Source organism: Arachis hypogaea, chromosome 10 (assembly GCF_003086295.3).
Source record: "Arachis hypogaea cultivar Tifrunner chromosome 10, arahy.Tifrunner.gnm2.J5K5, whole genome shotgun sequence".
In the NCBI taxonomy this organism is placed as follows: domain Eukaryota; kingdom Viridiplantae; phylum Streptophyta; class Magnoliopsida; order Fabales; family Fabaceae; genus Arachis; species Arachis hypogaea.
In genome coordinates this window covers 73,916,113-73,936,632 of record NC_092045.1, presented here as the reverse complement: position 1 = coordinate 73,936,632, position 20,520 = coordinate 73,916,113, and the positions used below count along the sequence as shown (strand labels likewise).

Here is a 20,520-nt window from a genome sequence, read left to right as displayed (position 1 = left end):
AGAGGCGCAACCAACGCCGTTATGCTCATGTGAAGAGACTTCTAAGCATAGTCACCCCACCTATGGAGGAACCCGATATCTCCACATCTACCGCAACTTTAAGCGGAGAAAGCGATGACATCGGAGATGTGGGACACTCGGAGCTCAACCAACCACTGCACCTAACCTATAGCACGGAGGACCGTGCTAAGTTTTAAGTGTGGGGAGGTCGGCCGACCGATCTCCGTAGGTAACATCTGAATAAATCTGAATACATTAGGATAGGTTGCATGATTAGGTCTTAGTTGGCACCATTCGCATGATAAGTTTACTTGGTTGGAACAATGAAATTCTTTCTTAGGAAACCAATACTTTGGGGCAACCATGGGGCATTGCAAATTTTAAATGCTTTAATGCCAAAATTGCATGAAGAATTATATTTTGGAACATGGTTTTGAGCTAAGAACACAAGCAAGTGAGTTTTGAGTCTAATGGTGTGGTTACATCTTATAACCACTTATTTTCCTTCTTGTGTGCACTATTCTCCTCCATGATTGCAATCTTTGATTTGTTTGATCCTTTATGTCCATTATTTTGTGTATACATGCATTTATGTGATTGAGGCCATCATTTCTTTAGCTCACTTATCCAAATAGCCAGCCCTTTTATATTCCTTTGTTAGCCAATTTGAGCCTACGATTAACCCGCTTGTTCTTAATTTTAGCACACTACAAGCCTTAAAGCGGAAAACAATAAATATCCTTATTTGGATCTTTGATTAGCTTAGGCTAGTGTGAGTGAGAATTGTTCAAGTGTGAGAGCCTTGGGACATTGGGTGCATAAAAGGGTAGTTTTGTATTTTCTATTGAAAATGTTGGGAATTGGGTACATGCTCATGTATTGATCAAATGTATAGACCTTATGCATTGATGCTCTTGTATGTAGAAAAAAAATGAGAAAGAGAAAAGAAAAATAATATGGAAAAGAAAAAAAAAATTCATAGAAAAAAAGAAAAAAAAGAAAGAGAAAAGCAATAAAGGGGACAAAATGCCCCAAAGTAAAGTTTAAATAAAATCAATGCATAAGTGTTGTGAAATGAATAGAAAATACATGAGTATGTGAAAAAGTGAGGAATGGGTAGTTAGATTAGCACTTAATTGTATAGGTCATTATATAGGTTAGGTGGAAAAGTTTAAACTTATCAAAGATTCAAAATTCAAGCTCACTTAACCATATATGCATCCTACCTTAACCTTAACCCCATTACAACCTAAGGAGAAGACCTCATGATAGATGTATGCATGCATGAAATATATGTTGATTGTTAGAAGAAGAACAAATCTTGGAAAGCATGATTAGGGGAGAATTGAGAGAATCAACCCTAAACACTTGAGCGACCAGAGCGCAAACACTTCCGGTGAGGGTTCGATGCTCAATCATTTGATTCCCGGCTCTCGCGAGCATTCCTCATGCAAGGTTGTATATATTGCATTTGATACTTAGAAATTGGCAAGTCCTATGCATTGACCACCATCGTGTCCCATGTGCTCGCATATTTCATAAGAAAGCTGATTTGTTCCTAACCAAGTAGATAACAGCACTAGTCGTAGTTGCATGCATATGAGTAGGTTGCATTTCGTGAGTCCTATACGTTTGTGACCCCTCGGTCTTCTGTGTTTCTTTGCATTTTCCTAAGCATGAGGACATGCTAGAATCTAAGTGTGGGGAGGTTGACAAACCCCATTTTGAGGGTTTATCTTGTGCTAATTTCAAAGGGGTTTATCAATGATTTCACACACTTTCTGCATGAAAACACAAGGAATTGCATTCTTTTCCTAGTTTCGCCTCATGAATGAAAACATGCATATTTTGCACTAAAATAGATACATTTCTAATCTTCTCTTGATGCCATTCGATGCCATGACTTGTGTGTTAAGTGGTTTCAGGATATAGAGTAGGAATGGACAGGAAAAGAAAAGGAAGACGGGTGCAAAAGGAAGAAAGCATGAGAATTAGTCTTTGGAAACTTCCACATGGGCGCGTGCGCGCAATTGGCGCGCCCGCGCGGATAAGAGCAACGTGAAGCCGAGACTAAGAGCCAAGCCACGAGCCGGTTTGAGTGGCGGCTAAGCCAGGATCCTCAGGGATGCGCACGCGTACATCACGCCTCCGCGCACAATACAAGACGCCTCAACAGGCGCGTACGCGTACCTTGCGCGTGCGCGCCGATTTGCGAATGTGTTTTTTTTTTTAAGAAGTCACATGACTTAAGCATAGAGGTAGTTGAGGATCCCACTTTTGGGAAATTGCTTTGGCGGGAAAAGGCTTAAGAGGACCAAGGGGGCAAGGGTAAAAGACACTTAGTTCATTTTTCTAGGTTTGAGATATTTTTTGGGGGAGAGAGAGGAGAGAGGACTCAAGTTCTTACTAGGGTTCTTCTTCATCAAAATTTTGGATTTTTACCCATTCCTTGGTGAGATCCATTGCAACTTTCATTCCACTTTGTTCATGTAATAGGTTTTCTTTTCCAATTTCAAGTTGTAGTTGTAATTGCTAAAATTCCTTGGATCTAGGATTCAACTTTATGATTTTTGGATTCCATTGATGTTTTGAGATTTTGATCCTCATTATTGCTCTTTGACAATTGTTTGTTGTTAATTTCTTGTATTGCAATATCTTTAATTCTACTTTTCTCTTCATTTTACAATGACCTTCCTTCTTGCTCATTACATGTTTGATAAAATGTCAACGCTAGCTATGGAGTAGAATTTTTACACTTGGCATAGGGTTTGGTCATTGGAATAAGTTGAATGGTTGTGTCAATGGTTGATTTGGAGTTAGGGATTGCCAATTGACTTGGAGTGCACTAAAGCTAGATTCCCATGAGGTGAAGCTAGAACTTGTGACTCAAGTTGATCGTTTTCATTTTATTTTCCTCTACACTTGGGGGATAACTAAATGGAGCAAGACCTAATTGTTGTCAACATTGAGTGGACTATAATGATAAGATTTCTAATGCCAACCCTAAGTCAAGTCCTTTTGATAATTGATTGTTTGTTTCTCATTACTTTGCTAAGACCTTCAAAGAACTCAAACAAGGCTTACTAAATCAATAAGATGCACACTTTGGCAATTCCAAGGGAGAACGACTCGGGAGACTAGTACTCTCGGATATAGATTGTAGATTTGTTTGATGATGGATTTTGCGTTGGTTTAGACTATACTACGATTGATCACTTGATAAATTCTATACCGACAAAAATTCATTTGTCATGGTGAAAGTACCTGTTGATTGGTGGGGCACAGGAACATTTTCATTACCACCAGTAGGAAATATCTCCTGAACTCCATCCTATCTGATTCCGTGGCCATTCGACAATTGTAAACTAAATCCCAGAGTTCGGTTGTTGTCCGTCTATGGAACCTTTTTTTAATGGCCACATGGCACGGATTACTGTCATCCAGGGCTGGAAATGGATCCCCTACAACATGTTCATGTGTTATTGCATGGTAATATATCCATACCCAAAGATATTTGCGCCAGTATGCCTACGCAAGACTAGGTAATTAAGATAGCAGAACTTACCTCGAGACAGAATGCCAAAAACTTCCCAATTAACTCGGCATTGAGTCAGATATTGCCAATGTCGAGTATGAAAATTCTTTGCTTAACTGGATACGACTTAGCCACGTGAACCATGATGGCTTGCTTTTCTGACCAATTTGGAAAAGCCTTAAGAATCCGAATCCGATTTCATCAATCTCTGCCAGCTTCTCAACGGATTTTTTTTAGATAGCGTGCTCATCATGTCATGTATGTAGCTGGGTGAGCACCGCGACTCTAACAATTTCTGTTAATTGTTACACTAGCTGTAAGTCATCTATAAGATCATGTGGAATGTTAAACTGCGAATGGTAGACATCATTTTACCTTTTTCCCCATGTTGGTTGGCTTTTCTTCAAAACAATCCTACTGCAGTTTCACAAGAAACAACCTCTAATCCTTTAATGGATACTGCCAACAAACATCAGAGGCAACATCAAGAATTCTCAATTAAACATGGTTGATGATGCTTTATGAAACCGACATCAATTAATACCATATTAAACCAAAATTAGAAGCAGTATATATATATATATATATATATATATATATATATATATATATATATATATATATATCAAATTGCACGAGGTTCAATTTTAAACACATGCAAAATTAGAGCAGATATTCAACATGAATAGAAAACCGCCTGAAGAGAGTCTTAAGTTACATAGATTGCATCAAGTGTGCGTTCCAGGGTATAAAAGGTTAGAAAGCAAACAGGTAAATTTGAATATAGGAAACATGATTTAACAAGCATTAAGCTACAACACGGGTAGTAGAAACAATTTCAGAGGTCCTGATAAATTGACGTTTGAATCATGAGTAAGGACCAATACTTAGTTTTACACAAATCAAATAAAAGTTACTATAGTTTCACCATCCAAAATCCAAACCACAATTAAGAGAACAGCAACAATCAATCACCAATCAAAGTCAATATAGCAAAACCCAATTGTCAATAACAACATCTTTCTCTTTCTAATTTCAGAATTATCTGTTCGCTAGTTATAGCAATTCAACAACATCCAACAAATTAGCAAAGGTAAACCACATCGACTACAACCATAGTTCATGAAGCTAAGCATAGATTACAAAACAGAATTAAACCATTTCAAATTTTATGTTCTAGGTAACTAATAAACTCCAATAGATGTTGTAAAACCACCAACAAATCTTACACAAAAAATCGAATTTTCTTGCTAGAAGTTGATAAAATCAGTTCATACCCAAATTCAATTAGGAAAAACATCATAATTACCAGTGAAGTACGTTTCTTACCCCCTGTGAATCCAAAAAAAAAACACTGCTCAACCAAGAGCATGCAATTGATTGCCAACTATATTTATACTCACTTTAACATTTATAAAAATCCGTTGGGTTAACAAGATAATTGTTGGAGGCAATAAATAATTCCTGCTATTTTTTACTGAAATACTGTTGCCTGTAATGTAAATTAAAGCTTATTCTCATCACATTAGACATTTTTTTCAAAATTTCCACTCTCATTGAATTATTTGCTCTCGTATTCTGATAACTGATATACCAGTCAACAACATGATAAGGATTATTTGTAGACAATACACAGATGGTTCCTTCACATTTAAATTTTGAGCAAAATTTTTACATGGACTAAAACTAACTAAATTATTAATTTTATTTTGATAGCAACACTCTTACCCATAAAGTAACCTTAAATCAATTTAAATAAGCATAAACACTATAACATGAACTATACTACTTCCAATACTAGTACATGAACTATACACCCTAATAGTAACATCTAATCTTCAATTCAAATAAGTATAAACACCGTAACATGAACTATACTACTTCTAGTACTAGTACATGAACTATACACCCTAATAGCAACATCTAATCTCCAAAAAAAACCCAAAAACACCGTTATAATACATTGACCAAATTCTATTGAAAAAACGTGCAGTTGAAATCAGAAGCAACATCTACATACATACCAATTAGTCATGTGAAGGTAGGTTTTCCAGGCTGGAGCAGAGTCGAGAGTCCTCAACGACACTGCCAAAACAGGCATGCAGCACTAGTGGTGCACCCTTCGTGATCAGCTAAACCTAATTGTTTCTCACAGACGAGCATCTGAGATTAGGGAAGCACCGAAGGGATGGTCCGGTCGCGGCATTCTGGAACGACAATGCTCCAAGGTTACCCGCACGTTGTAGGTGAAGGCGCTGCGTCCGATGAAGGAGAAGAGGAGGTGTACACGTAGCTCCCAGTATTCTGGCGCGACGGTGTGTGTGTGTTTCAAAATGTGCTGCAGTAAAACAGTAAAAGTAAGGGGTAGGGTTTTGGGTAGGATGAAATTATTTTACCAGGGTATAATTTTTGGATGTTGTTGAGGTGATATGGGCTTCTAGATCCTGGCCCAATAGTAGTAATTAGTATATATCTCATCTATTGTGTTGTATTGTATTGCCACCACTTGTGATCGTTGTGTTCACCAATCCAAGGCTTCTTTTTTCTCCAAAGCCTCAGCTCTTTCATGTCAAATTTGTAGCTGCCACTTTCATTTTATTATCATTACTATTTGTGTTATTTCTAAATAAACAATTTATCATAAATATAGAACCTCGTCAGATATTTGAAGTGAAGTGTATGTGGTTAACTAAGTGAAGTTTGAATATTGTTGTTTATGTGGATTAATTTAGAATTTTTAGAAGATGATAGATATGATTGGTGCTGCATTGACTTAGTGAATGTGATTCAAGTTCATGAGGTGTGTGTGTATGTTTGAGCCATCTTTATTGTCTCTATGCTGGGACTTCCCCTATGTTCATGTTGTGTATGTAGGAAATTGCTAAGAAATTGTACATATTGTTGAAAATTGTGACAATAATATTTGTTTCTGTTTATTGTTCAGTTAATTCATTGCAGTGGAGAAAAATCACCGGGTGAGACCACAAAGTAGTTACTCCATATACAATTATTCATTCAATTGACACTAGAAACATCAGCGCTCTGGAGCAGGTAATAATTTTTAGTTTGTTCATGATTTGTGAGAGGTTTTTAGCTTGTTCCATTGATGCTGATATGATATTCTTTAACTATTTAACATGATGAATAGATCATGAACTTGTGTAATTTAAGGGATAATGCTAAGAAGAAGGTTCATGCCATTATTGACAAATTCGCTGAAGAGGCCTTTGTTCGCTAGCAGTTTCTAGACAGGTTCTTACAACTAGCTACTCTTCATGCTTGAATTTTTTTTATTAAGAGAGATCCACTATGTGAGCGACCTGCATAATAATAACAGGGCCTTCCATGTATACGTAGGTGCATGCATAAAGGTTTGGAACTCTTTTCTTATTTGAATCTTAAAGACAGGACCCAGTCCCTGAAAGGCCTCTTATCCTTGGCCTAGCCCTCTATCTCAACTCGAGTCTTAAGTTCAGCGGCTTTCATCATTGACGAACACCTGTGCTAATAAGACAAAGAATTGGGGAATTCGCAGCTGATAGATCCCGCCTTATGCCCTCCCCCTGCCCTTCTTCAGTGGCCAAGTTGAAGCGTTCAACGGCCTACCACCTTTCTTTTTCAAGGTTGAGGTTATTCAATTGATCCCGAGTTTCTTGTGAAATGATAATAATAAAGAAAAAAAATCTAAATCGGCCAAAGGGAAGCACGAACATAAGTTGAGTGTGGTAGAGATGAAGATCTTGAGATGGATGAGTGGTCATACACGATTTGATAAAATAAGGAATGAAGATATAAGGGAGAGAGTTGAAGTAGCACCCATTATGGAAAATATGGTAGAATTGCGTCTCAAGTGGTTTGGACACGTGAGAAGAAGACCGATAGAATGCCCAGTCAGGAAGGTGGATGAGATGGAAGATGGACAAGAGGTGAAAGGCAGAGGAAGACCTAAGAAGACCATCCATGAGGTGGACAAATGAGATCTACATGTAAACGGTCTCTCTGTAGACATGATACATGACAGAGTTCAATGACGTTGTTTGATTCATGTAGCCAACCACACCTAGTGGAACAAGGTTTTGTTGTTGTTTGTTGTTGTTGTAAATTAGCTTTTAATACTTGCAAGTAATATATATTTGCTGAAAGCAGCTTCCTCAACTGTGTATTATCCACTAAGGACTACAGAATTTCAAGCAAAGAATTGTATTCTAGAGTATTTTAACTAGTTCTATTCACTTTATTTTAATATTTTTATATGTATAGTTTCATAATTATTCCTCATAATGAAAAAAAGTTTGGAAGCTATTTTGTTGTTTAATTTTACATGTATTTCAGTATTTTTATATGGATAATTTTTTTCTTGTGAATCAATATTATTAGACATCATATTGATATATAATAATATAATATCCTTTAAAAATTTATTTGTCTCATTTTTTAATATTTAGTATAAATTTTATTTTTATATTTAAAATTTATTTGTATTAATTATCTACTATTTTCAAATGAAAAAAATGAACAAAAAATATAACTATTAAAATCGACGACACTGTTATTGTTTTTTTTATTTAAAATAGACAAGAAAATAAAAAATAGACGATGGCCTCGTGGGTACTTTAATAATTAAATTGACGGTTAATTTGTCAATTTTAATATATCAAATATCGACAGATATCTTGTCAGTTTTAGATAATATTATCGACAGTCTCGCGTAAATTGCTTTGAATGGGTAAATCAATCATTTGTCCTTGTGGATCTGACATTAATCCTCTCATACCCACTAATTGGTGTACTTGAGATGCATTTCCTCTAGCGCCTGAGAAAGACATTATATGAACTGGATTTAGGGGGTCGGTCATCCTAAAATTGGGACTCATTTCTTGTCGTAAATATTCACTTGTAGCATACCATAGGCGGTCAATTTTATTAAATATGCAAAAATCTTAAATTCATATTATCGACACATTAGTTGTCGATTCTATTAAAAATTTATCGACAGTTCGGTAATCGTCGATTTTATTAGATTTAAAAAAAATTGACTCATTTAAAAGCGACAGTTTTTGTCTTCGATTTTTACTATTATTAATGACTTTGCTGTCAATTTGACTGTCTATTTTAATAGTGTTCTTGTTTGATTCGATTTATATATAAACATCATAAATCGAATCAATTTATATGAAAATATTTAAAATATGACATGTAACCAATTCTAATTTAAAATATTTGCATAATTTTAAACTCCATTCATTTTATTAGCGTAAATCACTAAAAAAATTAACGTTAAAAGAAGCACGCACAAAAACATAAATTCATGCATGGATTTGTTTTGTTGGACTTATTTACTAAAATATTTATACATGTCGTATAACTATAAATAATATATTAAATACATATAAATATATAAATAATATATAGTAACTAATTCAATAATTAATTTGTATTGTTCTAGAAAAGAAACTTTCAATTTTATTGTGTGAAGTAGTAATTCCTTGTAATGAACTACTAAATCAAATTTGTAGATTCTTCTCATATATAATTATCATAAATATAATAATATAGGATAAACATGTATTAATTTTTCACAAGTTTTTTTATTTTTTCAAAAGGGAAAGTGTCAATAAATAAAATATATGTTTAATTACTCTATTGGTCTCTATAATTTTGCAAAATTTTTAATTAGGTTTATATACGTTTTTTTTAATTGGGTATAAAACCCAGTTAATTAATGACTAATTAATCTATAAATGAGAATTTATTCTAGAAAGTCAAAAATGTGATTTTTATGACTTAATATGATAGAGGAGATTGAAACGAGAATCTTGATACCAATTTTATAGAAATCGGACCAAAATTGGACCGAACGGGCCAAACCGAACTAACCGGACCCATATTGGACCCTTGGCCCAACATAACTAAACCTAAAACCCTCATTTCAGCACTCTCTCTCCTCACTACACTCAAGAACAGGGTGAAATGGTATGAGAAAAGGGGAAGAACACTCTCTCAAGTTCTAACCCTTGGTTGATCTTCAAATCACCATAACTTTTGATCTATAGCTCTGATTGCCGCACCGTTTGCAGCCACGCGTTCATCGAGAAGAGCCCTATAAAACTCAGTACTTTATTTTTGAGGTAAGCCACAATTTTATCTCAGTTCTTCATCCCTTAATTTTGAATTTAATGGAGAAAAGTGTTGAGATTTTGGACTCTTTGATGTTATAGGACCCAACTCTCTTGGAGGAGAAGATTAGTCTTGTCTCCTTGAACCTTGGGTGTGCTAAGATTCTCAACCCTAGGGTAATTTGTTGTTTATGATGATTGGGTATTGAGTTGTGGTGTTTGGGTATGATAATTGTGGCTTAGGTAGTGTGTATGTTAATATTGAAGCTTGATTGAGATTTTAAAAAGCTTGGAAGAGGGATTTGGTGTGTAAAAATCTGTTCTTGGAGGTGTTGAGACTTTGAGAACTTGTGGAAAAAGTAGTTTGGAAGTGCTCCGGTTGAGCGGGAGAAATCGGCTAAGGTATGGTCTCGGTTTCCTGCATCTAAAATGTAATGTGGTGTGAAAACTTAGGCTAGAGGCCCTAAGATAGGCATTGAATTGTTGATATTGTTGAATGGTTGAGATATATTATGTGGTCATATATGTGATTATGATTATTGATGCCTTGATGGTGTGATGCATGAGAGATATGCATGTTGTGATATATGCTTGATGATTGATTGAAGTTGAATTGTGGGAGGTCTGAAGGATTTGGAAAGGGAACTATTAGTTAGACTGAAGATATTTAGTCAGTTGCCATTTATGGTTTAGCCTGTTCATAAGCTTTGAATTATCTGTTGGAAGTTCTAGAATTGCCTTTGGCTTTCCAAAGACATTACATGTTATATATGTGGGCACTGTTACCATACTGAGAACCTCCGGTTCTCACCCATGTAGATTTTGTGGTTTTCAGATGTAGGACGTAAGGCTTCTCGCTGAAGCATGCTGGAGACTTCTGGATTAGCGAAGATCCTTGGTTCTCGGGCCTCGATTTTGGTTTATATGTTTTTCTTAGATACTTTTATCTCCAATAAATAATACAAACTGTGATGACTCCTCTTAGAAGAGATTTTGGAGAATAGGTTTTCTATTTTTAATCCCCTTTGGGTTTTCTTGGGGTTCTTATTTTATTTATATGTATATATTTCTATACTCGGATCAGTTATGTTTGCAACCGAATTTTTAAGTTTTGATATTCATGTTTTTGGTACTCTTTTGTATATATATAATCTTGCGTTAGCTTATCCTTTATTCGTTACGTTTACGATCAGAGTGTTGCGCTTTGGAGTTGCCAGTTTGTTTTACCCCTTTTCTTCAAAGGCTCCTAGTTATAATCATTATTCATACTACTATACGTACTAAATTGTTATTTTAGAGGTCGTAATACCTTGCCATCTCTGAATTATGACTTAAGCATAAGTCTCTGTATGGTAGGGTGTTACATTGGGTCTTTGTACCAAATTTTTTTCAATTAGGTCCTTCTTAGCAGTAATTTGCTTAATTTTATAGGGACCCAATTAAAAAAAATTGATGCAAGGACCCAAATAAAAAAAAAGTGTAAAGACCCAATTAAAAAGAATCTTGGTGCAAGGACTCAATTAAAAGGAAAAAAAATACGGAGACCTAATTAAAAATTTTGCGAAACTATAGGGACCAACAGAGTAATTAAACCTAAAATATAACATTAATGTAATGTTTGTTTAAGGGTTAAGTACGATTTTGGTCTATAAGGTATTGGCCGAAAATTTTCCTCAACCTTTTTTGTATACAAAATCGTCTCTAAAATTTAACTTGATTTTAAAATCGTCCTTACTTTAGTGATCAAAATCGTACAGAGGTGGCGATAGAAGTGAAAACAGAGGTGGGTCATGGACAACTATTTTTCTTCGTCTTCTCTTCTTCTTTCTTCTTTTTTCCTTCTCACTTCACAGGAGTAGAAACGCTCTCTTTCTCTTATTTTTCTTTTTTTATTTTATAATTTTTTTATTATGGGTAATTTAGTACAAAATTTTAATATTTAAGTAAAAAAGATGATTTTAAAACTTAGTTTTAAACTTTAGAGACGATTTCATATGTAAAAAAATGTTAAAGACGAAAAAAATTTTCAACTTATATCTTAATGACTAAAATCGTATTTAACTCTATGTTTAAAAATAGGGGATGGTACTTATAATTACGGAGGACAATGGGGCCATGCCCCCTCTCCCAAAATTTTATAAAAAATAATTTTCACTTGTTTCATATATATAAAGTTGTTAAATTAATGTTCATTTTTTTCATAAGTTCTTTACAATACTATTGTCATTTGTCGTTGGTTTAATTCTTACTTCAACCACATTTTTTCTTCTTTTATTGTCCATTGGAGATATGTTTTTTTTTCTCTTTATTCTTTTAATGAAATCAAATCTTTATTTTTTATTTTTTTTATTTATATCTTGATTTCATATTATAATTATAAGTAATATTTTTTAAATTTATAATTAAAAGGATAAGTTAATTATTTTAAATTATATAATTTTACCAAATAAAATTTAACTATAAAATAATAAATAAACTATAAAATAGATAAATTAATTTCACTTGATTTATCAGATAAGTAATATATATATTATTTAAATAAGTCTAATTTTTTAATTATCTATATCATTGCCAAAATATGTTGTATACAATAGAGTAAGTGGTATCATAAATCAAATAATAAAAAAAATCTTGTTCGATTTTAAATTTTTCATTTTATATTCTTTTTATTGATTTTCAATATTTAAAAAATTAATTTGAAAAAAATATAATTCTGAACGTTATTATGGTAATTATAATTTCTTAATTTGTTTAGAATTTATTATAATCCTATAATTAGAATTTATAATGATTAAAATCAAAGAATTGACATATTTAATTTAAATATATATACTTTTACATAATTTATATACTTGAATATATATTTGGCTCCCTAATATTTTATTTCAAGATCCACTACTGTTTACATGCACAAAATACTGAGACAGGAACACAAAGACAAAAAGATATTTAATAGATAAGATAAAAATAGAAATATCATTTCTAAAGATACTGAATTAGTGTATTTTATATTTTTTGAAAGGAAATAGAAATACTAATAAAAAATATAACTTATTTTTTAATTTTTTATTATTTTCATCAACTTTTTATAATTATATATATATATATTTTAAATTTTTTGTATGAAAAACAACAGAGTATATTAAGTTTTCATAATTTATTTTAATTTATTATCAAATAAAATATAAAAATATTAAATTTTATATCTCTGTATTTTAATTTTATATCTCTGTTTAGAACCAAACATAATCTTGGTGACGTCTTTATGTAAGCACTCCCTATCACAATTTTGTTGGATTGAGAGGAAATCATAAGGCATCCAGTCACAATTTTGTTGGATTGAGAGGAAATCATAAGGCATGCAGTCATGCTTGGGAGAATCAACTACTAAAATAGCCTCCTCTAATTTTTGGTTTTTGCCGGAGTGTGTTTTTTTAATTTTATTTGGAATTTCAATGGATTTTTTCTTTTGAACTTTAATTCAGATGGATTCTTTTTTTTTTTTAATAGAAAATTCTGATGAAGCTTTTTTTTTGTACTTGAATGCCGATGGAGTCTTTTTTTTCTTGTGGTCGGTGGATTGGACAATTTTTTATCCTAAGTATCCCAATAAATTAAACAACTTTCAATTCTAGATACACAACACATCCACAAATTCCTCACACTTTTATCATATTTTTTTCTCAATTGCAATTTCTAGGATTTAAACCTTAGACCTTTGAAGTGAAAAGGAGGAGATATGCTCTGTGAGCTAAGGTTCATTGGCAATCCGGATGAAGCTTGAATCTTGATTTTGGTGGGAAAGAGGCTCGAAGCTTTAATTGGGCTGAAATTTGTTAGCCCAGTCTAATAGGTTCATGTTCAATATGTCAGATCAGTCCAGTCTATGAAAGCCACCTACTATTACCCTCTCATATGCCTAAAAATAATGATTAGCTAATTCGTTCATTTTTTAAAATATATTTGAGGTTTGAATTTCATTTTGTACTTCAATAATTTATTAATCAATTAGTTTAGCGACCTTTATATATATCAAATCCTAAAAAAGACAATGAGTGAGCACGGAGTGAGCGGGGAAATGAGTGAACAAGAGAGAGGGAAACATAGCGAGGATACCGGTTTGGCCGGAGGTGGACACAAAGGGGAGAGAGTCGAGGGTGGGTGCTCCAGGTGTTAAGGAGGGGGTCAAAGGGTTCTGTGTGTCATTCAGAGACAAGATAGTGGGTGCTAGCAACCCTAAGCCTTTGGTGGTGGATGATACTCTTGATGGTGAGCACTTGGCAGTGGTTTTGGACAAACAGGGTGATCCAACTCCACCAAGTGTGACATTCTCGGAAGAGGGGATGAAGGCACTCTTTGAACCCTACCAGGGTTCGATTGTTATCAAATTGCTTGGGAAGCATGTGAGCTGCACAACACTAGTGCATCATTTAAAAAGTTTATGGCGGCTGCAAGGTGGTTACGAGATTCTCGATGTCGGGTTCGACTATTTCATGGTTAAATGTGATCTACTGAAGGACAAAAAGAAGATTTTGCTTGGTGCTTCGTAGAGGCTTGGTGGATACTACTTAGCGGTTATGCCATGGACACCATCCTTCCATCCTTGTGAGGAACCGTTTTGATCAACACGGTATGGATTCGAATAGCGGGTTTGAACATCTTGTTCTACCAAGAGCGTGTTATAAAACGCTTTGCTTCTGCAATTGGTGCTCGGATGAAGGTTGATTTGGTAATAATGGAAGCTGAACGTGGAAAGTTTTCACGTGCTTGTGTACAAATTAATCTGGGACTACCGGTGGTAAGGCATATTAAGGTCAATGGTTACTGCTATCAGGTGGAATATGAAAGTCTTGAGTTGATTTGTGATCGTTGTAATTGCTATGGATATGAGTCAATGGTGTGTACTTGTAGTGGGGGTAACATGAAAGGTTTTCCATCGCAAAATTCGGATGATAAGGAAGATCCGGTGGACGCCGACAAAAGGCAGAGTGGTGAAGGTGCAGCCATTGTGCAGGAAGATTCAAAAAGTTAAAATGTTTTTGAATTTGGAAAGCCTCCTCGAATGAGGGGGAATAATATGCATAGTGAGGATATTGCAGAACGTAATATGCATGGAAAAGATATGCATGATTACAGTGGTGAATCAATTAGAGAAGGGATGGATTAATGTGTCTTCAAGAAAGAAAGGAAAAAAAATAAGCCCAAGCAATGATGAGGTGGGTCCATCAGGAACTAAACACGTGAAATCCAATGTCAAAGTTGGGTTTGTGCTTACAAATAAAAACAAAAAGCCTAGTGTTGTTTCTGGCACGGTGAAAACAACTAACAAGTCAAACAAGAATCATGGCATGAAGTGGGCCTATGCTCCTCTCAAAAACCAAGATGTCGGTGATTATAAAAAGACTCCTGCTAGAACATCTAATCGTAAAAGGCTTCGTCCCAATTCTCTTCAGAATTTTCCAGTTAGTGATGTTCAAGCTAGCGATGTTAGCATTGCGGAAGAAGCTCCTTCTCACAAAGGGGCGGATCCTAATGGAAACTAACTTAGTTGGGCTCTCTCCAACCATGGAGTAACTTTTCTTTCTACTATTTATTTTATCGATAATTGTGAATTTAATTTATTGGTTTGGAATATTCGCAGAGTCTCTAATAGAGTTGCTCGTATTTATTGCAAGAAATTTTTAAGAAAATATCATCCTACTCTTTTATTCTTTTAAAAACTCATGTGATATTTGATAGACTTAAAAGTTTTTGAAATAGTTTAAGTTATTCTGCTATTAGTATTTCTAAAGTGCAAGGTCATAGTGGTGGTATTTGATTTTTTTCTTCTGCATCTGCTAGCTATTGAAAGGTCATAGAGGTTATGAATCAGTGTGCGACAATTGAGATTAATCTAAGTAATAGGTCTTGTGTTTATACAGCTATTTATGAGCCCAAATGTGGCGCACCGTCAGGAATTGTGGCATCGCCTTACTGGATTGGCTAAAAACATTGTTCTACCATGGATGGTGGTAGGAGATTTCAATGAAATACTCCATCACGGGGAAGTCAAAGGAGGGACTTTTAATGAGATGAGAGCTGATGTTTTTATTGACACTTTGTATAGATGTGGCTTGGTTGATATAGGTGCTTCCAGCAAAGAGTTTACTTGGTATAGAAGGATTGTTGGGAACAGAGACATTGCTAAAAAACTTGATAGAGCTCTTTTTAATCAGGATTGGTGTCATTTTTTTCTGGAAGCCTACACGGATATGTTGAGCAGATTCCATTTTGATCGTTGTCCTCTTTTGATTCGTTGCAAGAGACCAACTAGATAATAAACCTTTTAGATTTCAAGCAGTTTGGAAGACTCATCATGCCTTCTTTAGGGTAGTTAAGGAGGTCTGGAGGAAGGGATCACTGATAGTGCTGGATAGTCTCAAGGAGGTTCAGAAGGATGCTCTAAAGTTTAATAAAGAGGTGTTTGGTAATATTTTTGTTAAGAAAAGATAGCTAGAAGAGCATATTTGTAGCCTTCAGCAGAGCATAGATACTTCTGGAAATGCTAGTTTATGGTTGAAGGAGAAAACTTTGAATGAGTACAGTACTATTCTTCTATAGGAAGAACTTTTTTGGTACCAGAAATTTAAAGAACAATGGTCAGATGTGGTGACCGGAATACTAAATTTTTCCATCTTCAGATGATCATGCGACGAAAGAAGAATAAGATACATGGTATTTTCATTGAGGATGGTACTTGAACTACGAATATCAGCGTGGAAGCTAATATATTTTTCAAAAACTTTTTTGTTTCAGAGAGACTGTGGATATTGATACATTAGTGGATATCCCTCTTCCTCAGTTGAGTCAGGATGCTTGTAGGTCTCTTACTGCGCCAGTCACCTTGAAAGAAGTTAGGATTGCTGTCATGGGCATGAACTCTTTCTAGACCCCTGGTCCAGATAGTTTTCAGACTTTCTTCTATAAGGAGTTTTAGGATATTGTTGGAAGGATATTCGACATATTGTGAGTGTGGCCTTTATTGGGGGTCATATTCATCCTTCTGTTCTACAGACTCTCATTGTGCTTATTCCCAAGGTGGAGTCTCCCACTTCGTTTAAAGAGTTTCGTCCTATTAGTCTTTTCAATATGGTTTACAAGATCATTACAAAAGTTATTGTTAACTGCTTATCCCCCTTTCTCACTGAGATAGTAGGACCTCTTTAAGGAGGCTTTATTCTCGGCTGAGGGACTACTGATAATATTATTGTTGCACAGGAGATTCTACATCATATGAAAATGACTAAATAAAAAAATGTACTTTAGCCTTTAAAATTAACTTGGAAAATACTTATGATAGGGTTGATTGGAGGTTCCTTGAGCATTCCTTGCGCAATTTCGGTTTCCTAAGTAGTACGACCCATCTGATTATGAACTGTGTTTGCTCTTCTTCCTTCTCCATCATGTGGAATTTTAAATAAACTGGATAGCTTCAATCTGCAGAGGGGTTGTAAGACCTCGGATTTTTGAAAATTGAAAATATTAGTTATTTGAGATTTTGAACTTTGTTCTATGAATGACAAAGAAAAATATTTAAAACAAAAATCTAGACTCTTATCTTAAAGGTTTTGTCCCAAAATAGGACAAAACGGACTAAAAACCACAAATGGACCCATGTTGGTCCCAAGCCTAAGTTTATAACCCTCCTAACTTAATAGTTCAGCACACATATCCCTCATTTGAATGAGAGGCACACATAGAGAGAAGAGGAGAAGAACAAAAATCTTTGTTTACTATTCACTCCAATCTTTAAATCCACATAACTTTCAATTTGTAGCTCCAATCGAAGTCTCATTATCACGCATTGCTTTCGTCGTGCTCTTCGATTCTATTCCACTTTTGCAGTAAGTACTCCCAAGAACCCTGAGCCATTTTTATTCTCCCCTTCAATCCACGTTTTGGGTATGTGGTTGATAAACCACAATTTTATGGTTTATTTTGTGCTTAATTGAGTGGATTTTATCAATCTTTCATACACTTATTCATACTATTCGCATGTTTTACATTTTCCTTCCTGATTTTGTGCTATGATTGAAAACATGCTTCTTTGGTCTTAATTTTGCTACATTTAATCCTCTCTTATTACCATTCGATACCTTGATATTTGTGTTAAGTGATTTCAGAGATTACAGGGCAGGAATGACTTAGAGGATGGGAAAGGAAGCTTGCAAAAGTGGAAGGAATACAAGAAGTTGAAGAAATTGCTAAGCTGTCCAGCCTGACCTCTTTGCACTCAAATGGTCATAACTTGAGCTACAAAGGTATAAATGAGATGGTTCCAGTTGCGTTGGAAAGCTAACATCCGGGGTTTCACAACGATATATAATTTACCATAGCTGCTACGAAGTTAGGTGACACAAACGCATGAATGACGCGCCCACGTCGCATTTGTGAACTTCAATCCACGCAAACGAGTGGACGACGCCTCCGCGTCAGTTTTCCGCGACCTGTACATACCAAAACGATTTTTGGGCTGTTTTTGACCCAATTTTCGGCCCAGAAAGCACATATTAGAGGTTATAAAGTGGGAGAATCCATTCATTCATCAGGGATACTTCAGATCAGATCATAATTCTCTTTTCATAATTTAGATGTAGTTTTTAGAGAGAGAGGCTCTCTCTTCTCTCTTAGGATTTAGGATTAGGATTTCTATTAGGATTAGGATTTATTTCTTCTTCATCACAGGTTCAATGTTCCTTTACTTCAATTTCTCTTCAACTTTTATTCATTCTATTATTTTATTTTAGTTTGCCAAATTGGCTTATGAACTTTTCATGTTAGGATTTTCTTAATTAATATAATTTGAGGTATTTCAGACTCATGATTGCTTTCCTTTATTTATATAAATAATTTAGATTTTTCCCTTTTGGCTTTAGTTGATTAATTGGTAACTCTTGAGTTGTCAAACTCATCGTGATTGATGATTAATATCTTTACTGATTGATTTAGATTCCTATAACTCTAGTCGTTTCCTCAGGAGTTGAGTAGGACTTTAGGTGTTAAATTAATTTGTCCACTTAACTGACCTCCATAGTTAGAGGTTGACTTAGTGGTAGCAAAAATATAATTCTCATCACCATTGATAAGGATAAATAGGATAGGACTTCCAGTTTTCATACCTTACCAAGAGATTTATTAGTTATTAATTTATTAATTCCTGCAATCTATTTCTCTTGTTCAAACCTTTTCAAAACCCCGAAATATACCTTTGCATAACCAATAATAATTCATACTTCCCTGCAAAGGGGTTTGTTACTTGTGACAACCAAACGTTTGTACGAAAGGATTTTCTGTTGGTTTAGAAGCTATACATACAACGCGACTATTTTTATAAAATTCTTTACTAGCAGAAATCCTAACGTCAGTGGTGTTGAGATTTTTGTGATTTTGATATTTAGGGAAAGCTTAACCACCAATTTTAAAGGGGTTTTGATCTAAGATTATATGGTATGAGGTAAGAAAACTCTTTTCCTTTGATTTTTTTTCTAATTATGTATGAAACCCTAGCTTGAGATGTGAATGTTTGGTGTAATTAGATTTAATAAGGAATGATAGCTTGCTTGGATTGAGTTTGTGTTGTAGTTTTGTGGCTTGGCTTGATTTCAGAGCACTTAGTGGAGGCTTGGAGCCATGGACGGATGCTTGGGTGTGATTGAGAAGAGAATCTAACTATTGAAAAACTACCGTCAACAAGGTAGGGATTTTTCGTAAAACCATTTTATTACCAAAGATTATTATAAATCGATATCAATATAAAAATTATATTTTTGATGATTATGTGGGTATCATGAATTGGTATTTGTTCCGAGGGTTACCTGAAACTGTAGGTCGATCTTGGTCGAGATCTTCTGTGTTGGTCGGAGCCGACGTGTCCGGCAGGTGTATAGCGGCCGGAGTTGGTGTGTCCGACTTGTGGGACTGACAGTGCTGCTGATCCTTCGTCCCCAGAGGGTGGGGGGTACCTGCAAGAGACTCTGATGTTTAAGTTAGCAAGGGTATTAAGCAGGTATTGAGTAGAATCAGAGTATGAGTTATACCTGGGTGCTCCAGTGTATTTATAATGGTGTGGAGTGACCTTTTTGGATAAGATAAGTTAGTTATCTTATCTTATCTTTATCTTTTGAGAGAGGTCATCTTATCTTTAAGGGAACCGCCCTTCTCTTGTAGGCTTGGGCTGCCTTAGGATTTGGGGCGTGTTCCTCTATTTGGGCCCTTTGTTTGGGCTTTCTCGTGACTTGACCGAGCTCTTTGAGAAGAGGTCGGATTGTCCTGACCTGAAGAGGTCGGTCGCTTTGTCTATAGAACATCCCGGGTTGGACAACTCGACCTAGGATATGAACAGTGCCCCTACTTGAGCTCGGTCTTCTTTTTGAGATCGAGTCCTTGACTTCGGTCTTTCTTTGGTGAAGCCGAACTCAAGCATTTTATTGACTCCTTTGTAGTAGCTTTTGAATGTAGAACATTTCTTCTAAAAGACGCGCGCTTTTATATCGGCGCTTTTTTGGGAACGTGCGAGGGTTTAATGCCTTCTTTAATTTGAGCATTAATTGCCCCGTTTCCATTTGGCTCTTTATTTCGATTTTGAAAACCCAGAAACGGTTCCTCTCCTTTTGCCCTTTTTGTAACTTCTTTTCTCCCGCTCTCTTCGCTCTCTATTTTTTGTTTGCGCTTCTGCTTTCTTTGTGTTGCTTGCCGCTGTAACATGTTTTTCCTATCTTTCTCTTATGGATTTTCTTGGCATTTCTGTTGAGGCTTTCTAGGGTTTTATTGTTGCTTCTGGTTGTTTCCTGTCTGATACCGATAGAAAATCTGCATCTGTTCCTCGCTTTT

The 20,520-nt window shown here is 35.0% G+C and overlaps 1 long non-coding RNA gene across 1 annotated transcript; it reads left to right on the top strand.

Moving 5' to 3' along the window:
• Nucleotides 1-15,010: 15,010 nt before the first annotated feature.
• LOC112715678 (uncharacterized) lies at nucleotides 15,011-18,511 on the top strand. Its single transcript, XR_003159902.2, has 2 exons — nucleotides 15,011-15,221; nucleotides 15,573-18,511. It is a non-coding gene; the product is annotated as an uncharacterized lncRNA (long non-coding RNA).
• Nucleotides 18,512-20,520: the final 2,009 nt, after the last annotated feature.